At 46.3% G+C, this 24035-nt stretch overlaps 1 protein-coding gene across 1 annotated transcript in view; it reads right to left on the bottom strand.

Annotated features, from left to right (window-relative positions):
• Positions 1-24035, bottom strand: part of LOC135511527 (lipoma-preferred partner homolog) — a 458670-nt gene that overhangs the window by 268690 nt on the left and 165945 nt on the right. The gene's annotated exons all lie outside the window — the stretch shown is intronic.

Genomic DNA, 24035 nt, shown 5'->3' with positions numbered 1-24035 from the left:
GAGAGAGAGAGCGCGAGAGAGAACGAGAGAGAGAGAGAATGAGAAGGAGATAACGAGAAGGAGAGAGAGAGAGAGAGAGAGAGAACAAGAACGAGAAGGAGAGAACGAGAAGGAGAGAGAGAGAGAGAACAAGAGAAAGAGTGAGAGAGAGAACAAGAGAGAAAGAGTGAGAGAGAGAACGAGAGAGAGAGTGAGAGAGAGAACAAGAGAGAAAGAGTGAGAGAGAGAGAGAACGAGAGAGAGAGAAGGAGAGAGAGACAAGGAGAGAGAGAGAGAGAGCGCGAGAGAGAACGAGAGAGAGAGAGAACGAGAATGAGAGAACGAGGAGAGAGAGAGAGAGAGAGAGAACGAGAGAGAAAGAGAGAGAACGAGTGAGAGAGAGAACAAGAGAGAAAGAGTGAGAGAGAGAGAAGGAGGAGAGAGAGAGAAGGAGAGAGAGAGCGCGAGAGAGAATGAGAGAGAGAGAGAACGAGAAGGAGAGAGAGAGAGAGAACGAGAGAGAGAGAGAGAGAGAGAGAGAACGAGAGAAAGAGTGAGAGAGAGAACAAGAGAGAAAGAGTGAGAGAGAGAGAGAGAGAACGAGAGAGAACGAGAGAGAGAGAGAGAATGAGAGAGAGAGAGGGAGAGAGAGAAGGAGAGAGAGAGAGAGAATGAGAGAGAGAGAGGGAGAGAGAGAGAGGGAAGGAGAGAGAGAGGGAAGGAGAGAGAGAGAGAGAGAATGAGAAGGAGAGAGAGAGAGCGAGAGAGAACAAGAGAGAGAGACAGAGAGAATGAGAAGGAGAAGGAGTGAGAGAGAGAATGAGAGAGAGAGAACGAGAGAGAACGATTGAGAGAACGAATGAGAGAGAGAGAGAGAGAGAGAGAGAGAGAGAACGAGAGAGAACGATTGAGAGAACGAATGAGAGAGAGAGAGAGAGAATGAGAGAGAGAAAGAGCGAAAGAGAGAACGAGAGAGAGAGACAACGAGACAGCGCTAGACACTAATCACCCACACCATCAGACTGACATACATAATTGCAACACTTCAGTCTAACTAAGGGTCTCTAATCTGGAGTTAGCTAGCATGTGTTCTCCTTGAGATTGAAGTTGTAAACACTGTGTTACTAACGGCTCAGTCCTGCCAGGAGAGGAGAAACAAGCCAACTGGAACACTTCTGAAGTCTTTCACTAATCCAACGATTCACCCAACCACATGTTCCAGCAAGGATGAGAAGTAACACGCCAAATTACATTTCTATGTGTTCCCTCTTCTCGACGTAGGAATTGGGCGTGCATCCCAAACGGTACACTATTCCCCTATTCAGGGCACTAGTTTTGACCAGAGTCCAAGACACTACACAGGGAACCATTTGGGATGTAAAGCTAGGACTTGAGATTGAATCATTTGACCGTGTACTTCTAAGTACCCAACCAGACATGAGCTTTGCAAATTAAAGGCTTCTACTCGGACGTAATGGGAATTTGTAGCAATGTTAAGACTTTGATGAGTCCTGTTCAGAAATTCCATCCCTCCCCTCCGGCTTCTGCTTTTATCTGCCTTCATTAGAACCTAATTGATGTCATCAATGTAGTTTATCCCGAGTCTCCTGGCCAAATTAATTAGAAGATGTTTGTTGTCGTTAGTCAGTTGGACTAAAATAAAATAAAACTACCCCACTGCACAGTAACCTGCAAAACAGGGTACATGTCTGTGTCTTCGCGCAATCCAACGTGGTTTCTGAAATGTCGAGCAGGACATGTGTGAAGGAGGGAGGGAGGGAGGGAGGGAGGGAGGGAGGGGGAGGGAGGGAGGGAGGGAGGGAGGGAGGGAGGGAGGGTGGGAGGGAGGGAGGGAGGGAGGGAGGGAGGGTGGGAGGGAGGGGGAGGGAGGGAGGGAGGGAGGGTGGGAGGGAGGGAGGGAGGGAGGGAGGGGGAGGGAGGGTGGGAGGGAGGGAGGGAGGGAGGGAGGGAGGAGGGAGGGAGGGAGGGCTCCATGTGGATGGTTTATGTAATGCCCTCCTGACCTCCAACTAGTTAAAACTTGTGAGAGAAACAAGCAAACAATAAAAAAACGCTCCAACACTCTCCTCATATCTCCTCCTCATATCTCCTCCATCTTCTCTCATCTCTCCTCTCCACTCACCTCCCCTCTCCTCCCTCTCCTCTCACCTCTCCTCTCCTCTCCTCCCCTCTCATCTCTCCTCCCCTCTCCTCTCACCTCTCCTCCCTTCTCCTCTCATCTCTCCTCACATCTCTCCTCCTCCAAGACACAGATCTACCCTCCCTCCCTCCCTGACACTACCATCTCCCTGTCCACCCTTCCATTGCCTCCCAACACCACCATCCCTCTGTGTATCCTTTCACCCCCCTCCCTCCCTGACACTGCCATATCTTTGTCCATCCTTCCACCCTCCCCTCCCTCCCTCCCTCCCTCCCTCCTTCCCTGATGCTACCATATCTTTGTCCATCCTTCCACCCTCACTCCATCCCTCCCTCCCTCCCTCCCTCCTTCCCTGATGCTACCATATCTTTGTCCATCCTTCCATTACACCCTCCTCCCCCTCACTATCCCCTTGCCATAATAAAAGTCACTTGTAAGTTGGGGCTGACACCAAACGAATACATCCAGTTCCATGTCCATCCCTCCCTCCCTCCCTCCCTCCCTCCCTCCCTCCTGAATACATCCAGTTCCATGTCCATCCTTCCACCCCCTCCCTCCCTCCCTCCCTCCCTCCCTCCCTCCCTCCTGAATACATCCAGTTCCATGTCCATCCTTCCACCCCCTCCCTCCCTCCCTCCCTCCCTCCCTCCCTCCCTCCCTCCTTCGAATACATCCAGTTCCATGTCCATCCCTCCCTCCTCCCTCCCTCCCTCCCTCCCTCCCTCCCTCCTTCGAATACATCCAGTTCCATGTCCATCCTTCCACCCTCCCTCCCTCCCTCCCTCCCTCCCTCCTGAATACATCCAGTTCCATGTCCATCCTTCCACCCTCCCTCCCTCCCTCCCTCCCTCCTGAATACATCCAGTTCCATGTCCATCCTTCCACCCTCCCTCCCTCCCTCCCTCCCTCCTGAATACATCCAGTTCCATGTCCATCCTTCCACCCTCCCCCTCCCCCTCCCTCCCTCCCTCCCTCCCTCCCTCCTTCGAATACATCCAGTTCCATGTCCATCCTTCCACCCCCTCCCTCCCTCACTCCCTCCCTCCCTCCCTCCCTCCCTCCTTCGAATACATCCAGTTCCATGTCCATCTCTCTCAAACATCAACAGTTGTTTTGGGATGTATTATTTCAGGAAACATGAAAGATGTTCATGTTTTCCGAGAGATGCATGCTGGGAAGGGAGACGCGAGAGATGAGGAGGAAGGAGGTCAGGGGTCAACGACCAACATCCCTCTGTATGCTTCAGAACCCCCACCCCCCCACCCCGAGCCCGTGGTCCAGCCGAGCCCCTGGTCCAGCCGAGCCAGCTGACCTGGATCTATGTGGAGACGTTATTAACTCAGTCCATCAGTGTAAAGCCATTATTAGTAGGTATTCGTGAAGGTCAATTCATTGGATATTTTTGCCTGCCTGCCTGCCTTTCTGCCTGCTTGCCTGCCTGCCTTTCTGCCTGCCTGCCTTTCTGCCTGCCTGCCTTCCTTCTTTCCTTCCTTCCTTCCTTCCTTCGTTCGTGCTGGGGGTTTGACCTGACTCTGTAGTGGGTGCTGGGGGTTTGACCTGACTCTGTAGTGGGTGCTGGGGGTTTGACCTGACTCTGTAGTGGGTGCTGGGGGTTTGACCTGACTCTGTAGTGGGTGCTGGGGGTTTGACCTGACTCTGTAGTGGGTGCTGGGGGTTTGACCTGACTCTGTAGTGGGTGCTGGGGGTTTGACCTGACTCTGTAGTGGGTGCTGGGGGTTTGACCTGACTCTGTAGTGGGTGCTGGGGGTTTGACCTGACTCTGTAGTGGGTGCTGGGGGTTTGACCTGACTCTGTAGTGGGTGCTGGGGGTTTGACCTGACTCTGTAGTGGGTGCTGGGGGTTTGACCTGACTCTGTAGTGGGTGCTGGGGGTTTGACCTGACTCTGTAGTGGGTGCTGGGGGTTTGACCTGACTCTGTAGTGGGTGCTGGGGGTTTGACCTGACTCTGTAGTGGGTGCTGGGGGTTTGACCTGACTCTGTAGTGGGTGCTGGGGGTTTGACCTGACTCTGTAGTGGGTGCTGGGGGTTTGACCTGACTCTGTAGTGGGTGCTGGGGGTTTGACCTGACTCTGTAGTGGGTGCTGGGGGTTTGACCTGACTCTGTAGTGGGTGCTGGGGGTTTGACCTGACTCTGTAGTGGGTGCTGGGGGTTTGACCTGACTCTGTAGTGGGTGCTGGGGGTTTGACCTGACTCTGAGGTGTGTTTTGCTGCGGTTTGAGCCAGGACTTTGTTTTATTTTGGAGGGGGGGGGGGGGGGTGAAGTAGGCCTGTAGAACGGTAAACCAACATTGGGTGACCTGACCTACGGCACTTTACTGATTCTGCTTCCCAGTTGGGCCATCTCTATTCCATACTGTAAATACCATCTCAACTAGTGTTACAACATCTGAAGTTATCGTACAACAAGAACAATCAATATGTTTTACCACTCAAATGGCACCCTACACTACTGTTGCCCAGGACCTAACAGGGCACTCATCCAAATTGGTGCACTTTGTAGGGTGCAATTTAGGTACATTTCAGGATGAAACCGATGTCTTTTAAAAGGACTTCATGACAACATTGACTAATGGAGGTCGGTCAACTACGGGATAGTAATTATAGTTTCATTTCTGCATGTGTCACCAGACAACGCTGGCAATGACAAACATAACCTGATGTATCTTTGACCCATCTAGATCTCTCATCTCATAACCAGTCACTGGAAACAAACATGGGAGAAACAGTGTCCTGTCTGTCTGTATGGACAAATACAGGACTTTGACAGTCTAGGATGATACTGCAGAATGATGTGGCAATGATTTAATAGACTAATATATCCAGACAGCTGTTTGAATGAGAAGGACCTAAAAAACACGGATAATTAAATGAATTAATTTAATTAAACATTTAAAATCCAGGATATTTGTATAATTTTACTCATCGTGATATTTAAGTGATCAAGGCAATACGATAACGTTTTCCTTAAATAAACCAAATGAGCACAACTGTGGATTAAAATGTTTATTTTAAAGTGCCAGTGTCACGTATCACAGCCGGACCGTCACAGTGCTTGTACCTGTAGCGGTTGTCGTCGGGAGAAAGAGAGGACCAAGGTGCAGCGTGGTAAGGGTTCTTCTTATTTTAGGAAAAAAACTGAACACTGAACAACAAAGAAACAACCGAAGCAGTTCTGTCTGGTGCAGACACACAAAGACTGAAAACAAACACCCACCAAAAAACAAAGGAAAACAGGCTACCTAAATATGGTTCTCAATCAGGGACAACGACAGACAGCTGCCTCTGATTGAGGACCATACTAGGCCGAAACATAGAAATAGAAAATCATAGAAAAACTAACATAGACAACCCACCTAAATCACGCCCTGACCATACTAAAACAAGACAAAACAAAGGAGCTAAGGTCAACTTCCTATGCAGTGTAGTACTTTGGACCAGAGGCCATTGGGGAATAGGGTGTCATTTGGGAGGAACACATAGTAGAGGACTGTTATAAGACATGGTAGTGAACCAGTCCAGTATAGTAGAGGACTGTTATAAGACATGGTAGTGAACCAGTCCAGTATAGTAGAGGACTGTTATAAGACATGGTAGTGAACCAGTCCAGTATAGTAGAGGACTGTTATAAGACACGGTAGTGAACCAGTCCAGTATAGTAGAGGACTGTTATAAGACATGGTAGTGAACCAGTCCAGTATAGTAGAGGACTGTTATAAGACATGGTAGTGAACCAGTCCAGTATAGTAGAGGACTGTTATAAGACATGGTAGTGAACCAGTCCAGTATAGTAGAGGACTGTTATAAGACACGGTAGTGAACCAGTCCAGTCCAGTATAGTAGAGGACTGTTATAAGACATGGTAGTGAACCAGTCCAGTCCAGTATAGTAGAGGACTGTTATAAGACATGGTAGTGAACCAGTCCAGTATAGTAGAGGACTGTTATAAGACATGGTAGTGAACCAGTCCAGTATAGTAGAGGACTGTTATAAGACATGGTAGTGAACCAGTCCAGTATAGTAGAGGACTGTTATAAGACACGGTAGTGAACCAGTCCAGTCCAGTATAGTAGAGGACTGTTATAAGACATGGTAGTGAACCAGTCCAGTCCAGTATAGTAGAGGACTGTTATAAGACATGGTAGTGAACCAGTCCAGTATAGTAGAGGACTGTTATAAGACATGGTAGTGAACCAGTCCAGTATAGTAGAGGACTGTTATAAGACATGGTAGTGAACCAGTCCAGTCCAGTATAGTAGAGGACTGTTATAAGACACGGTAGTGAACCAGTCCAGTATAGTAGAGGACTGTTATAGGACATGGTAGTGAACCAGTCCAGTATAGTAGAGGACTGTTATAAGACACGGTAGTGAACCAGTCCAGTCCAGTATAGTAGAGGACTGTTATAAGACATGGTAGTGAACCTGTCCAGTATAGTAGAGGACTGTTATAAGACATGGTAGTGAACCAGTCCAGTATAGTAGAGGACTGTTATAAGACATGGTAGTGAACCAGTCCAGTATAGTAGAGGACTGTTATAAGACATGGTAGTGAACCAGTCCAGTATAGTAGAGGACTGTTATAAGACATGGTAGTGAACCAGTCCAGTATAGTAGAGGACTGTTATAAGACATGGTAGTGAACCAGTCCAGTATAGTAGAGGACTGTTATAAGACACGGTAGTGAACCAGTCCAGTATAGTAGAGGACTGTTATAAGACATGGTAGTGAAACAGTCCAGTCCAGTCTAGTAGAGGACTGTTATAAGACACGGTAGTGAACCAGTCCAGTATAGTAGAGGACTGTTATAAGACACGGTAGTGAACCAGCTCAGCCCCACATATCTCTGTGCTGTGAATAAAGTTGTCTCTATTTGCAGGCCCTGTGCAGCGTCAGAAACCCGACAGGGATCCGACCGCCCTCCTAACGGAGCACTAACGACAGAACCAGCCATAACACATCTTTAACACAACAACCCCCCCCCTCTCTATTGAGCCATCACTCTGAATCACAATCAGTCATTAGGGAGATTGCAGAAGCCAGGGAGACTCTGGGTTTGAGTCTCAAATCGTACCATATCCCCTATGTAGTGCACAGCTTCCGACCGGTCTAAAGTAGCGCACTACATCGTGAATAGGGTGTCATTGGGGACGCAAGGCTGAGGAGAAGGGTAATTGGTTGTCGGGAACATGAGTGCTGTGAAGAGGTGGTGAGGACATGGAGAGGAGGAACACGGTCAGAAGACTGCTGAACAATTAATCACATGTCCACCCGGACTATTTACACTGCTGCCCCCCCCCCCTGTTGATTATCCACGCAGTCACTTTATCCCTGCCTCCATGTGCTTTCAAAAGTATTTACACCACGTCCCTTTGTTCACATGTTGTTACGTTACAGCCAATTAACTACATCAGTCCCTCACATCAGTCTACACACAATACCCAATGATGACAATGTCAGAGTCAGGTGATTATCGTTGCCTCTGATTGGGAACCATATTTAGGCAGCCATATTCTTTGAGTATTTCGTGGGTGATTGTTCCTGTCTCTGTTGTCACCAGATAGGCTGTATAGGTTTTCACGTTCCGTTTGTTGTTTTTGTATTGGGTCATTTTCATCGTCATTAAATATGTCTCTAAAATAGCACGCTGCATTTTGCTTCTCCTTCACCAGACCAAAGAAGTTACAGACAAAAGCACTTTGTTTTTTTCCCAGGATTTTTTGTTGTTGCAAAAACTGAAATATCACATTTCCATAAGTATTCAGACCCTTTACTCAGTACTTTGTTGAAGCACCTTTGGCAGCACATACAGCATCAAGTCTTCTTGGGTATGACGCTACAAGCTTGGCACACCTGTATTTGGGGAGTTTCTCCCATTTCTTCTCTGTAGATCCTCTCAAACTCTTGTCAGGTTGGATGGGGAGCATCGCTGCACAGCTATTTTCATTTTATTTGTGCCTCATTAACAGGGACTCAGCATAACACCTTTCTACATTATCTATCTCTCTGTCTCTCTCTACTGGGACTCAGCATAACATCTTTCTACATTATCTGTCTATCTGTCTCTCTCCTCTACTGGGACTCAGCATAACATCTTTCTACATTATCTATCTCTATGTCTCTCTCTACTGGGACTCAGCATAACATCTTTCTACATTATCTATCTCTCTGTCTCTCTCTACTGGGACTCAGCATAACATATTTCTACATTATCTGTCTCTCTGTCTCTCTCCTCTACTGGGACTCAGCATAACACCTTTCTACATTATATATCTCTCTGTCTCTCTCTACTGGGACTCAGCATAACATATTTCTACATGATCTATCTCTCTGTCTCTCTCTACTGGGACTCAGCATAAAATATTTCTACATTATCTATCTCTCTGTCTCTCTCTACTGGGACTCAGCATAACATCTTTCTACATTATCTATCTCTCTGTCTCTCTCTACTGGGACTCAGCATAACATCTTTCTACATTATCTGTCTCTCTGTCTCTCTCCTCTACTGGGACTCAGCATAACATCTTTCTACATTATCTATCTATATGTCTCTCTCCTCTACTGGGACTCAGCATAACACATTTCTACATTATCTATATCTATGTCGCTCTCCTCTACTGGGACTCAGCATAACACCTTTCTACATTATCTATATCTCTGTCTCTCTCCTCTACTGGGACTCAGCATTACATATTTCTACATTATCTATATCTCTGTCTCTCTCTACTGGGACTCAGCATAACATCTTTCTACATTATCTGTCTCTCTGTCTCTCTCCTCTACTGGGACTCAGCATAACATCTTTCTACATTATCTATCTCTATGTCTCTCTCTACTGGGACTCAGCATAACATCTTTCTACATTATCTATCTCTCTGTCTCTCTCTACTGGGACTCAGCATAACATATTTCTACATTATCTGTCTCTCTGTCTCTCTCCTCTACTGGGACTCAGCATAACACCTTTCTACATTATCTATCTCTCTGTCTCTCTCTACTGGGACTCAGCATAACATATTTCTACATTATCTATCTCTCTGTCTCTCTCTACTGGGACTCAGCATAACATCTTTCTACATTATCTATCTCTCTGTCTCTCTCCTCTACTGGGACTCAGCATAACATATTTCTACATTATCTATATCTCTGTCTCTCTCTACTGGGACTCAGCATAACATATTTCTACATTATCTATCTCTGTCTCTCTCTACTGGGACTCAGCATAACATATTTCTACATTATCTATCTCTCTGTCGCTCTCCTCTACTGGGACTCAGCATAACATATTTCTACATTATCCATCTCTCTGTCTCTCTCTACTGGGACTCAGCATAACATATTCCTACATTATCTATATCTCTGTCTCTCTACTCTACTGGGACTCAGCATAACATATTTCTACATTATCTATATCTCTGTCTCTCTCCTCTACTGGGACTCAGCATAACATATTTCTACATTATCTATCTCTCTGTCTCTCTCCTCTACTGGGACTCAGCATAACATCTTTCTACATTATCTCTCTGTCTCTCTCCTCTACTGGGACTCAGCATAACATATTTCTACATTATCTATCTCTCTGTCTTTCTCCTCTACTGGGACTCAGCATAACATATTTCTACATTATCTATCTCTCTGTCTCTCTCCTCTACTGGGACTCAGCATAACACCTTTCTACATTATCTATCTCTCTGTCTCTCTCCTCTACTGGGACTCAGCATAACACCTTTCTACATTATCTATCTCTCTGTCTCTCTCTACTGGGACTCAGCATAACACCTTTCTACATTATCTATCTCTCTGTCTCTCTCCTCTACTGGGACTCAGCATAACACCTTTCTACATTATCTATCTCTCTGTCTCTCTCTACTGGGACTCAGCATAACACCTTTCTACATTATCTATCTCTCTGTCTCTCTCCTCTACTGGGACTCAGCATAACACCTTTCTACATTATCTATCTCTCTGTCTCTCTCCTCTACTGGGACTCAGCATAACACCTTTCTACATTATCTATCTCTCTGTCTCTCTCTACTGGGACTCAGCATAACACCTTTCTACATTATCTATCTCTCTGTCTCTCTCCTCTACTGGGACTCAGCATAACATATTTCTACATTATCTATCTCTCTGTCTCTCTCCTCTACTGGGACTCAGCATAACACCTTTCTACATTATCTATCTCTCTGTCTCTCTCCTCTACTGGGACTCAGCATAACATATTTCTACAGTATCAATCTCTCTGTCTCTCTCCTCTACTGGGACTCAGCATAACATATTTCTACATTATCTATCTCTCTGTCTCTCTCTCTACTGGGACTCAGCATAACATATTTCTACATTATCTATCTCTGTCTCTCTCCTCTACTGGGACTCAGCATAACATCTTTCTACAGTATCTATCTCTGTCTCTCTGTCACTCATTATAATCAGTACAACCTTCAAATAGCTTAGCATTAGCTCATTATAATCAGTACAACCTTCAAATAGCTTAGCATTAGCTCATTATAATCAGGACAACCTTCAAATAGCTTACCATTAGCTCATTATAATCAGTACAAACTTCAAATAGCTTAGCATTAGCTCATTATAATCAGTACAAACTTCAAATAGCTTAGCATTAGTTCATTATAATCAGGACAACCTTCAAATAGCTTAGCATTAGTTCATTATAATCAGTACAACATTCAAATAGCTTAGCATTAGCTCATTATAATCAGGACAACATTCAAATAGCTTAGTATTAGTTCATTATAATCAGTACAACCTTCAAATAGCTTAGCATTAGCTCATTATAATCAGTACAACCTTCAAATAGCTTAGCATTAGTTCATTATAATCAGTACAACCTTCAAATAGCTTAGCATTAGCTCATTATAATCAGGACAACCTTCAAATAGCTTAGCATTAGCTCATTATAATCAGGACAACCTTCAAATAGCTTAGCATTAGTTCATTATAATCAGTATAACCTTCAAATAGCTTAGCATTAGTTCATTATAATCAGGACAACATTCAAATAGCTTAGCATTAGCTCATTATAATCAGGACAACATTCAAATAGCTTAGCATTAGCTCAATATAATCAGTACAACCTTCAAATAGCTTAGCATTAGCTCATTATAATCTATGCAATTATCGGAATGCAGTATTTGTCACCAGTACTTGAATAAAACTAGTAACTACATTACATTACGGGGCGGCAATGTAGCCTAGTGGTTAGAGCGTTGGACTAGTGACCGAAAGGTTGCAAGTTCAAATCCCCGAGCTGACAAGGTACAAAATATGTCGTTCTGCCCCTGAACAGGCAGTTAACCCACTGTTCCTAGGCCGTCATTGAAAATAAGAATTTGTTCTTAACTGACTTGCCTGGTTAAATAAAGGTAAAAAAAAAAAAAAAAGATCCATACATACATACGGCATGCTACAGCAGAAACGGCAACACGAAAAAAAGGTAATTCCTTTAATAGGAACACACACACACACACACACATCCAAAGTGATTGTTTGTTTATGGAAAACAACAAGGCAATGCGAGAGCACCAGTCAGAAACGGCAACAAGTCGTGTGAAGACTGTGCAAATGTCTGCATACTTGATCTGCGGAAGCATTGGTGAAGTGCGTGAAAATAATTTGAAATTGACAAGTTGAAACAGCAGGCAGCATGTGTTTTAACTGTCCTGTTGCGTAACAAATCACTTTTTGGAACAGTGAGTACATTCTGACATCGCGTGTATAAAACGACTCAAGCTGGGGCGGCCGTTAAGAGACATTTTGGAACTCACTTGTGAAAAGATTAAAAGCAGAGCAGTTTGTTTTCAGTTTGTTCCCGTTCCAGTAACCCTGTGGTAGAGAGGTTGAGAACACATTGTTTAGATATAATTACAGAGGAACGGAGTGATTCTACCTTGCGCAACAGGAGAGAGAGAGAGAGACAAAAAGAGACAGAGACTAGATTTTTTTACTCCAATAACTACTCTGCATTATCATTAACAGCAGACTCGTACAATTCCTCAGTGAAAACAATGTACTGAGCAAATATCAAATTGGCTTTTTACCACATTGCCGTACCACAGACCACGTTTTCACCCTGCACACGCTAATTGACAACCAAACAAACAAAGGCAAAGTCTTCTCATGCTTTGTTGATTTCAAAAAGGCTTTCAACTCAATTTGGCATGAGGGTCTGCTATACAAACTGATGGAAAGTGGTGTCAGGGGTAAAACATACGACATTATAAAATCCATGTAGACAAACAACAAGTGTGCGGTTAAAATAGGCAAAAAACACACACATTTCTTCCCACAGGGTCGTGGGGTGAGACAGGGATGCAGCTTAAGCCCCACCCTCCTCAACATATACATCAACAAATTAAGAGGGCCTACCGCAGCACCTAGATCTTCTGCACAGATTCTGTCAGACCTGGGACATGACAGTAAATCGCAGTAAGACAGAAACAACAGTGTCCCAAAAAAGGTCCAGTCACCAGGACCACAAATATAAATTCCATCTAGACACCGTTGCCCTAGAGCACACAAAAAACTATACATACCTCGGCCTAAACATCAACGCCAGAGGTAACGTCCACAGAGCTGTGAACGATCTGAGAGACAAGACAAGAAGGGCCTTCTATGCCATCAACAGGAACAACATTTCACACCAGTTAAGATCTGGCTAAAAATACTTGAATCAGTCATAGAGCCCATTGCCCTTTATGGTTGTGAGGTCTGGGGTCCGCTCACCAACCAAGACTTCACAAAATGGGACAAACACCAAATTGAGACTCTGCACGCAGAATTCTGCAAAAATATCCTCCGTGTACAACGTAGAACACCAAATAATGCATGCAGAGCAGAATTAGGCCGATACCCACTAATTATCAAAAACCACAAAATAGACGTTAAATTCTACAACCACCTAAAAGGAAGTGATTCCCAAACCTTCCATAACAAAGCCATCACCTACAGAGAGATGAACCTGGAGAAGAGTCCCCTAAGCAAGCTGGTCCTGGGGCTCTGTTCACAAACACAAACATACCCCACAGAGCCCCAGGACAGAAACACAATTAGACCCTACCAAGTCATGAGAAAACAAAAAGATAATTACTTGACACATTGGAAAGAAATAACAAAAACACAGAGCAAACTTGAATGTTATTTGGCCCTAAACAGAGAGTACACAGTGGCAGAATACCTGACCACTGTGACTGACCCAAACTTAAGAAAAGCTTTGACTATTTACAGACTCAGTGATCATAGTCTTGATATTGAGAAAGGCCGCCGTAGGCAGACGTGGCTCTCAAGAGAAGACAGGCTATGTGCTCACTGCCCACAAAATGAGGTGGAAACTGAGCTGCACTTCCTAACCTCCTGCCCAATGTATGACCATATTAGAGAGACATATTTCCCTCAGATTACACAGATCCACAAAGAATTTGAAAACAAACCCAATTTGGATAAACTCCCATATCTACTGGGTGAAATTCCACAGTGTGACATCACAGCATCAAGATGTGTCACCTGTTGCCACAAGAAAAGGGCAACCAGTGAAGAACAAGCACCATTGTAAATGGGGAGAGAGAGAGAGAGGGAGAGGGAGAGAGAGACAGAGAGAGAGAGAGACAGAGAGAGAGAGAGAGACAGAGAGAGAGACAGAAACAGACAGACAGACAGACAGACAACAAGAGAGACAGGGGGAGAGAGAGACAGAGAGAGATACTGTATCACTGTTAGTTAGGTCTGGAGTCAGATACAGTATCACTGTTAGGTCTGGAGTCAGATACAGTATCACTGTTAGTCAGGTCTGGAGTCAGATACAGTACCACTGTTAGTCAGGTCTGGAGTCAGATACAGTACCACTGTTAGTCAGGTCTGGAGTCAGATACAGTACCACTGTTAGTCAGGTCTGGAGTCAGATACAGTATCACTGTCAGGTCTGGAGTCAGATACAGTATCACTGTTAGTCAGGTCTGGAGTCAGATACAGTATCACTGTCAGGTCTGGAGTCAGATACAGTATCACTGTTAGTCAGGTCTGGAGTCAGATACATTATCACTGTTAGTCAGGTCTGGAGTCAGATACAGTATCACTGTTAGTCAGGTCTGGAGTCAGATACAGTATCGCTGTTAGTCAGGTCTGGAGTCAGATACAGTACTGCTGTCAGTGTAAAGGAGCTCAGTGGGTTTAAGCAGGGATTTCTTCAGGACACGGTAATTAAAGATTTACCAGAATAAAGGCAGGATTCAGCTATTGTATAAATAAATAAAAACATTGTGGTTCCAAACACTACCTCATCCCAAATGGCACCTTATTCCCCATATAGTGCACTATATTGTGGTTCCAAACACTAAGGTGCCATTTGGGACACAGGACATGTTATATATAAAACGGTTTCTGGAGCACTGGACTGTACCTCACACGTACCTCCTGCTTAAAGCATGGCAGGTCAAATGGGAACCGGGAGGAAAACGTCTCCAGATGAACAAACATCATCTATACTATAGGTAGAAGTGTTTGGGCTCACTTCTCATTTCACGTTCACCGTGGCTCGTCTACAGGTGGTATGTGAGAAATGCGTAAAAAGGCTACACATGAGCAGCTCAAGTGTAAAGTACCTATAAAAGGCAAGTGCCAATTTGCTGCTCCATAGTGCAACTTGGATTGAGTACTGGCCTGAGTGTGAAGAAGGGCTAGAGCGGTAGAGCAGTGGTTACTCTTTGGGGCGGGACTAACCAAGTCTAGGAAAGAACATTATAAATGTCCCAACTCTTCACATGGGAGAGATTTTGCAATTTCCTGCAATTTAACAACAACAACAACAAAAATCCATGGGATAAAGATAATTTCCTGCAATTTTACACATCTTCCCCATAGGGCAGAGACAATTTTGCAATTTTAAAGCTTAGATTAGAGTACAAACAAACAAAAATTGTGAATAGAATAAGTATTGAGTGAAAAATGGGATAATTTCTGGAGTACTGTGGATCCCTGTGAGCCTCCCAGGCCCTGATCTAAGAGTAGCCAGCCTATGGTATAGATTAATACTATTGTATTGTATTGGCAGCAGGGTAGCCTAGTGGTTAGAGTGTTGGACTAGTAACCGGAAGGTTGCAAGTTCAAACCCCCGAACCGACAAGGTACAAATCTGTCGTTCTGCCCCTGAACAGGCAGTTAACCCACTGTTCCTAGGCCGTCATTGAAAATAAGAATTTGTTCTTAACTGATTTGCCAAATTTGTTTAATCGGTTGCTGATCGCAATATTTATTTTAAAAAAATTGGGGGCGGGAGATCTGGCCGCTGCAGTACCTCGGCAGACCCCAGATGGTAACCCCTGGGGTAGAGGATCTAGACTGAATCACCAGATGGGAACCCCTGGGGTAGAGGATCTAGACTGAATCACCAGATGGGAACCCCTGGGGTAGAGGATCTAGACTGAATCACCAGATGGGAACCCTTGGGGTAGAGGATCTAGACTGAATCACCAGATGGGAACCCTTGGGGTAGAGGATCTAGACTGAATCACCAGATGGTAACCCCTGGGGTAGAGGATCTAGACTGAATCACCAGATGGGAACCCTTGGGGTAGAGGATCTAGACTGAATCACCAGATGGGAACCCCTGGGGAAGGGGGTCGAGACTTAATCACCAGATGGGAACCCCTGGGGTAGAGGATCTAGACTGAATCACCAGATGGCAACCGCTGGGGTAGAGGATCTAGACTGAATCACCAGATGGGAACCCCTGGGGTAGAGGATCTAGACTGAATCACCAGATGGGAACCCCTGGGGTAGAGGGTCTAGACTGAATCACCAGATTGAAACCCCTGGGGTAGAGGATCTAGACTGAATCACCAGATGGAAACCCCTGGGGTAGAGGATCTAGACTGAATCACCAGATGGGAACCCCTGGGGTAGAGGATCTAGACTGAATCACCAGATGGGAACCCTTGGGGTAGAGGATCTAGACTGAATCACCAGATGGGAACCCTTGGGGTAGAGGATCTAGACTGAATCACCAGATGGAAACCCCTGGGGTAGAGGGTCTAGACTGAATCACCAGATGGGAACCCCTGGGGTAGAGGGTCTAGACTGAATCACCAGATGGGAACCCTTGGGGTAGAGGATCTAGACTGAATCACCAGATGGGAACCCCTGGGGTAGAGGGTCTAGACTGAATCACCAGATGGGAACCCCTGGGGTAGAGGATCTAGACTGAATCACCAGATGGCAACCTCTGGGGTAGAGGATCTAGACTGAATCACCAGATGGTAACCCCTGGGGTAGAGGATCTAGACTGAATCACCAGATGGGAACCCCTGGGGTAGAGGATCTAGACTGAATCACCAGATGGGAACCCCTGGGGTAGAGGATCTAGACTGAATCACCAGATGGGAACCCTTGGGGTAGAGGATCTAGACTGAATCACCAGATGGGAACCCCTGGGGTAGAGGATCTAGACTGAATCACCAGATGGGAACCCCTGGGGTAGAGGATCTAGACTGAATCACCAGATGGGAACCCTTGGGGTAGAGGATCTAGACTGAATCACCAGATGGGAACCCTTGGGGTAGAGGATCTAGACTGAATCACCAGATGGTAACCCCTGGGGTAGAGGATCTAGACTGAATCACCAGATGGGAACCCTTGGGGTAGAGGATCTAGACTGAATCACCAGATGGGAACCCCTGGGGAAGGGGGTCGAGACTTAATCACCAGATGGGAACCCCTGGGGTAGAGGATCTAGACTGAATCACCAGATGGCAACCGCTGGGGTAGAGGATCTAGACTGAATCACCAGATGGGAACCCCTGGGGTAGAGGATCTAGACTGAATCACCAGATGGGAACCCCTGGGGTAGAGGGTCTAGACTGAATCACCAGATTGAAACCCCTGGGGTAGAGGATCTAGACTGAATCACCAGATGGGAACCCCTGGGGTAGAGGATCTAGACTGAATCACCAGATGGAAACCCCTGGGGTAGAGGATCTAGACTGAATCACCAGATGGGAACCCTTGGGGTAGAGGATCTAGACTGAATCACCAGATGGGAACCCCTGGGGTAGAGGGTCTAGACTGAATCACCAGATGGGAACCCTTGGGGTAGAGGATCTAGACTGAATCACCAGATGGGAACCCCTGGGGTAGAGGATCTAGACTGAATCACCAGATGGGAACCCCTGGGGTAGAGGGTCTAGACTGAATCACCAGATGGCAACCCCTGGGGTAGAGGAACTAGACTGAATCTAGACTCAATCAATGTCTCCTATCAAGAGACATCTCAAGAATGATCCATGGAAACAGGATGCACCTGAGCTCAATTTCGAGTCTCATAGCGAAGGGTCTGAATACTTATGTAAATAAGGTATTTCTGTATTTATGAATTTGCTAAAAACCTGTTTTTGCTTTATCATTTATTTATTTTTTTACCTTTATTTAACCAGGCAAGAACAATTTTTATTTTCAATGATGGCCTAGGAACAGTGGGTTAACTGCCTGTTCAGGGGCAGAACGACAGATTTGTACCTTGTCAGCTCGGGGGTTTGAACTCACAACCTTCCGGTTACTAGTCCAACGCTCTAACCACTAGACTACCCTGCCTCCTCTACACTCTAACCACTAGGCTACCCTGCCCCCTCTACACTCTAACCACTAGGCTACCCTGCCGCCTCCACACTCTAACCACTAGGCTACCCTACCACCTCTACACTCTAACCACTAGGCTACCCTACCACCTCTACACTCTAACCACTAGGCTACCCTACCACCTCTACACTCTAACCACTAGGCTACCCTACCACCTCTACGCTCTAACCACTAGGCTACCCTGCCGTCCCTACACTCTAACCACTAGGCTACCCTACCACCTCTACACTCTAACCACTAGGCTACCCTGCCTCCTCTACACTCTAACCACTAGGCTACCCTGCCGCCTCCACACTCTAACCACTAGGCTACCCTGCCTCCTCTACACTCTAACCACTAGGCTACCCTGCCGCCTCCACACTCTAACCACTAGGCTACCCTGCCGTCCCTACACTCTAACCACTAGGCTACCCTACCACCTCTACACTCTAACCACTAGGCTACCCTGCCTCCTCTACACTCTAACCACTAGGCTACCCTGCCGCCTCCACACTCTAACCACTAGGCTACCCTGCCTCCTCTACACTCTAACCACTAGGCTACCCTACCACCTCTACACTCTAACCACTAGGCTACCCTGCCTCCTCTACACTCTAACCACTAGGCTACCCTGCCGCCTCCACACTCTAACCACTAGGCTACCCTGCCGTCCCTACACTCTAACCACTAGGCTACCCTACCACCTCTACACTCTAACCACTAGGCTACCCTGCCTCCTCTACACTCTAACCACTAGGCTACCCTGCCGCCTCCACACTCTAACCACTAGGCTACCCTGCCGCCTCCACACTCTAACCACTAGGCTACCCTACCACCTCTACACTCTAACCACTAGGCTACCCTACCACCTCTACACTCTAACCACTAGGCTACCCTACCACCTCTACACTCTAACCACTAGGCTACCCTACCACCTCTACGCTCTAACCACTAGACTACCCTGCCTCCTCTACACTCTAACCACTAGGCTACCCTGCCCCCTCTACACTCTAACCACTAGGCTACCCTACCACCTCTACGCTCTAACCACTAGGCTACCCTGCCGTCCCTACACTCTAACCACTAGGCTACCCTACCACCTCTACACTCTAACCACTAGGCTACCCTGCCTCCTCTACACTCTAACCACTAGGCTACCCTGCCGCCTCCACACTCTAACCACTAGGCTACCCTGCCTCCTCTACACTCTAACCACTAGGCTACCCTGCCGCCTCCACACTCTAACCACTAGGCTACCCTGCCGTCCCTACACTCTAACCACTAGTCTACCCTGCCGTCCCTACACTCTAACCACTAGGCTACCCTGCCGTCCCTACACTCTAACCACTAGTCTACCCTGCCGTCCCTACACTCTAACCACTAGTCTACCCTGCCGTCCCTACACTCTAACCACTAGGCTACCCTGCCGTCCCTACACTCTAACCACTAGTCTACCCTGCCGTCCCTACACTCTAACCACTAGTCTACCCTGCCGTCCCTACACTCTAACCACTAGTCTACCCTGCCGTCCCTACACTCTAACCACTAGGCTACCCTGCCGTCCCTACACTCTAACCACTAGTCTACCCTGCCGTCCCTACACTCTAACCACTAGTCTACCCTGCCGTCCCTACACTCTAACCACTAGACTACCCTGCCGTCCCTACACTCTAACCACTAGTCTACCCTGCCGTCCCTACACTCTAACCACTAGTCTACCCTGCCGTCCCTACACTCTAACCACTAGGCTACCCTACCACCTCTACACTCTAACCACTAGGCTACCCTGCCTCCTCTACACTCTAACCACTAGGCTACCCTGCCGCCTCCACACTCTAACCACTAGGCTACCCTGCCTCCTCTACACTCTAACCACTAGGCTACCCTACCACCTCTACACTCTAACCACTAGGCTACCCTGCCTCCTCTACACTCTAACCACTAGGCTACCCTGCCGCCTCCACACTCTAACCACTAGGCTACCCTGCCGTCCCTACACTCTAACCACTAGGCTACCCTACCACCTCTACACTCTAACCACTAGGCTACCCTGCCTCCTCTACACTCTAACCACTAGGCTACCCTGCCGCCTCCACACTCTAACCACTAGGCTACCCTGCCGCCTCCACACTCTAACCACTAGGCTACCCTACCACCTCTACACTCTAACCACTAGGCTACCCTACCACCTCTACACTCTAACCACTAGGCTACCCTACCACCTCTACACTCTAACCACTAGGCTACCCTACCACCTCTACGCTCTAACCACTAGACTACCCTGCCTCCTCTACACTCTAACCACTAGGCTACCCTGCCCCCTCTACACTCTAACCACTAGGCTACCCTACCACCTCTACGCTCTAACCACTAGGCTACCCTGCCCCCTCTACACTCTAACCACTAGGCTACCCTACCACCTCTACACTCTAACCACTAGGCTACCCTGCCTCCTCTACACTCTAACCACTAGGCTACCCTGCCGCCTCCACACTCTAACCACTAGGCTACCCTGCCTCCTCTACACTCTAACCACTAGGCTACCCTGCCGCCTCCACACTCTAACCACTAGGCTACCCTGCCGTCCCTACACTCTAACCACTAGTCTACCCTGCCGTCCCTACACTCTAACCACTAGGCTACCCTGCCGTCCCTACACTCTAACCACTAGTCTACCCTGCCGTCCCTACACTCTAACCACTAGTCTACCCTGCCGTCCCTACACTCTAACCACTAGGCTACCCTGCCGTCCCTACACTCTAACCACTAGTCTACCCTGCCGTCCCTACACTCTAACCACTAGTCTACCCTGCCGTCCCTACACTCTAACCACTAGTCTACCCTGCCGTCCCTACACTCTAACCACTAGGCTACCCTGCCTCCTCTACACTCTAACCACTAGGCTACCCTGCCGCCTCCACACTCTAACCACTAGGCTACCCTGCCTCCTCTACACTCTAACCACTAGGCTACCCTGCCGCCTCCACACTCTAACCACTAGGCTACCCTGCCGTCCCTACACTCTAACCACTAGTCTACCCTGCCGTCCCTACACTCTAACCACTAGGCTACCCTGCCGTCCCTACACTCTAACCACTAGTCTACCCTGCCGTCCCTACACTCTAACCACTAGTCTACCCTGCCGTCCCTACACTCTAACCACTAGGCTACCCTACCACCTCTACACTCTAACCACTAGTCTACCCTGCCGTCCCTACACTCTAACCACTAGGCTACCCTGCCGCCTCTACACTCTAACCACTAGTCTACCCTGCCACCTCTACACTCTAACCACTAGGCTACCCTACCACCTCTACACTCTAACCACTAGGCTACCCTACCACCTCTACGCTCTAACCACTAGACTACCCTGCCTCCTCTACACTCTAACCACTAGGCTACCCTGCCCCCTCTACACTCTAACCACTAGGCTACCCTACCACCTCTACGCTCTAACCACTAGGCTACCCTGCCGTCCCTACACTCTAACCACTAGGCTACCCTACCACCTCTACACTCTAACCACTAGGCTACCCTGCCTCCTCTACACTCTAACCACTAGGCTACCCTGCCGCCTCCACACTCTAACCACTAGGCTACCCTGCCTCCTCTACACTCTAACCACTAGGCTACCCTGCCGCCTCCACACTCTAACCACTAGGCTACCCTGCCGTCCCTACACTCTAACCACTAGTCTACCCTGCCGTCCCTACACTCTAACCACTAGGCTACCCTGCCGTCCCTACACTCTAACCACTAGTCTACCCTGCCGTCCCTACACTCTAACCACTAGTCTACCCTGCCGTCCCTACACTCTAACCACTAGGCTACCCTACCACCTCTACACTCTAACCACTAGGCTACCTACCACCTCTACACTCTAACCACTAGGCTACCTACCACCTCTACACTCTAACCACTAGGCTACCCTGCCTCCACATCATGGGGTGTGGTGTGGAGATTCAGAAGGATTATTATTTGTGTCATCCATTTAGAATAAGGCTGTAGCGTGGAACAAGTCAAGGGGTCTGAATACTTTCTGAAGGCACTGTGTGTATTCTATTTCCCCCAAAATATATATGTGGGATTAGCAATGATGCAGACAATTACATTGATGAAAGCCACAGTCTATCTGCACAATTAAAGCTGATCCACACCCTCATTTTAATTTTAATTTTAAATGGGTTGAATAATTATTGACTGATTACATTTCAACTTTTTTATTTGTAATTGATTTGTAAAAAAATATATATATATATAATAATTAAAATAACATAATTCCACTGACATTATGGTTTATTGTGTGTAGGCCAGTGACAAGAAATCTCGATGTATTCCATTTTATATATATTTTATATATATATTAACAAACAAAAAACATTTAGAAGTCAAGGAGTTGTAGTTCCTTCCCTGGTTGGTTGATATACCGTAATTAAAATAAATAAATTACTGTATGTAAAAATTATTTCTAAGAATTATTATAGATTTGTCTCTATTGCCTTTACAATATGAAGGAAAATAGAGAAAAACTAAAAGCGTCAAGAAACATAAAAATGTCACTTAACACAAGGATTTCTTGGCCTCAGTATTTCACAAGATGAATTGTCACGTGTTGCTGAGGCTGCGTGTAGTTTCTATGTGCTTTCTGCCTGTGGTCTCTGGTTTCTAAAGGGAACGAAAGCCCTCATTGGTGGATTTCCTGTCAAATCTCCTGGTGATTTGCCAGTGTGAGTGTTGTGTGTGTGTTGTGTGTGTGTTGTGTGTGTGTTGTGTGTGTGTTGTGTGTGCATGGACTCTGACATAAGAGCCGGTAGTCAGCTCAGGCAACTCCCCGCTGGCCAACCAACCAATAACAACAGCAGGTGTTTCTCAAGCTGCCGAGCAGCAAAAAAAAATGGTGGTTTTTCAGTGTTGAATATACTTATATATATATATATATATATATATATATATATTTACAGTATCAGTCAAATGTATGAACACAGCTACTCTTTCAAGGGTTGTTCTTTATTTAGACTATTTTCTACATTGTAGAATAATAGTGAAGACATCACAACTATAAAATAACACATATGGAATCATGTAGCAACCAAAAAAAAAAGTGTTAAACAAATCCAAATATATTTCATATTTGAGATTCTTCAAAAGTAGCCACACTTTGCCTTGATGACAGCTTTTGCACACTCATGGTATTCTCTCAACCACCTTCATGAGGTAGTCACCTGGAATGCATTTCAATTAACAGGTGTGCCATATAGAAAAACATTTGTGGGGTTTTTTTTGGAAGGGGGAAAAAAATACTAGGTTTTGTGGCTCGTGACACGTTTTCGACCTAACTAGACACGGCAGGAAAACACTGTCAATGTCACGCCATTTTCTGTGTCGTCAGATTACTACATTATATACAGTCAATGTATACGTTTCATGGTTTAGGCTAGAAGTATTGGGAGCAGCATCTCACTTTGGAGAATTTAAAGGAACATGTCATGAAACATAAAATGACTTAAAAAAATCAATGGAAATCTCTCAGATACAGGAATTGATTGTAGACTAAACACAACGGTAAAGAGAATCTGCTTCACAGATTTACATTCAACTGGATGACACACATTTACCAGCCCCTATCACAGTGTGATATCCTGGCCTAAGTCCCAAAATGCCACCCTATTCCCTATGTAGTGCACTCCTTTTGACCAGGGCATGTAGTGCTACATAGGGAATAGGGTGGCATTTGGGACAAAGCTCAGATCTGCTATACCATTATGTCTGAGATTTGGACATACATTCTGGGAATTAATTAGATGATAGATTAATTACATGCGAAGAGTGAGATGCTTACTGATGATTCAAAAAATATTGTAAATTAAACATTTTTAGGGGGATGGGGGGGTGGATGTTATGACTTTGTAAACAAAGTAAATCGGAAACCAAACTACAAGGTGATATGTGTTGTTTCTGTAGTGTCAGAGTCTAACAGGGAGGTGATATGTGGTGTTAGGTGTTTCTGTAGTGTCAGAGTCTAACAGGGAGGTGATATGTGGTGTTTCTGTAGTGTCAGAGTCTAACAGGGAGGTGATATGTGGTGTTTCTGTAGTGTCAGAGTCTAACAGGGAGGTGATATGTGTTGTTTCTGTAGTGTCAGAGTCTAACAGGGAGGTGATATGTGGTGTTTCTGTAGTGTCAGAGTCTAACAGGGAGGTGATATGTGGTGTTTCTGTAGTGTCAGAGTCTAACAGGGAGGTGATATGTGGTGTTT

This window comes from Oncorhynchus masou, chromosome 24 (assembly GCF_036934945.1).
Source record: "Oncorhynchus masou masou isolate Uvic2021 chromosome 24, UVic_Omas_1.1, whole genome shotgun sequence".
Lineage (NCBI taxonomy): Eukaryota > Metazoa > Chordata > Actinopteri > Salmoniformes > Salmonidae > Oncorhynchus > Oncorhynchus masou.
The sequence above is the reverse complement of the archived record's forward strand: the minus strand, read 5'-3'. Positions and strand labels throughout refer to the sequence as shown.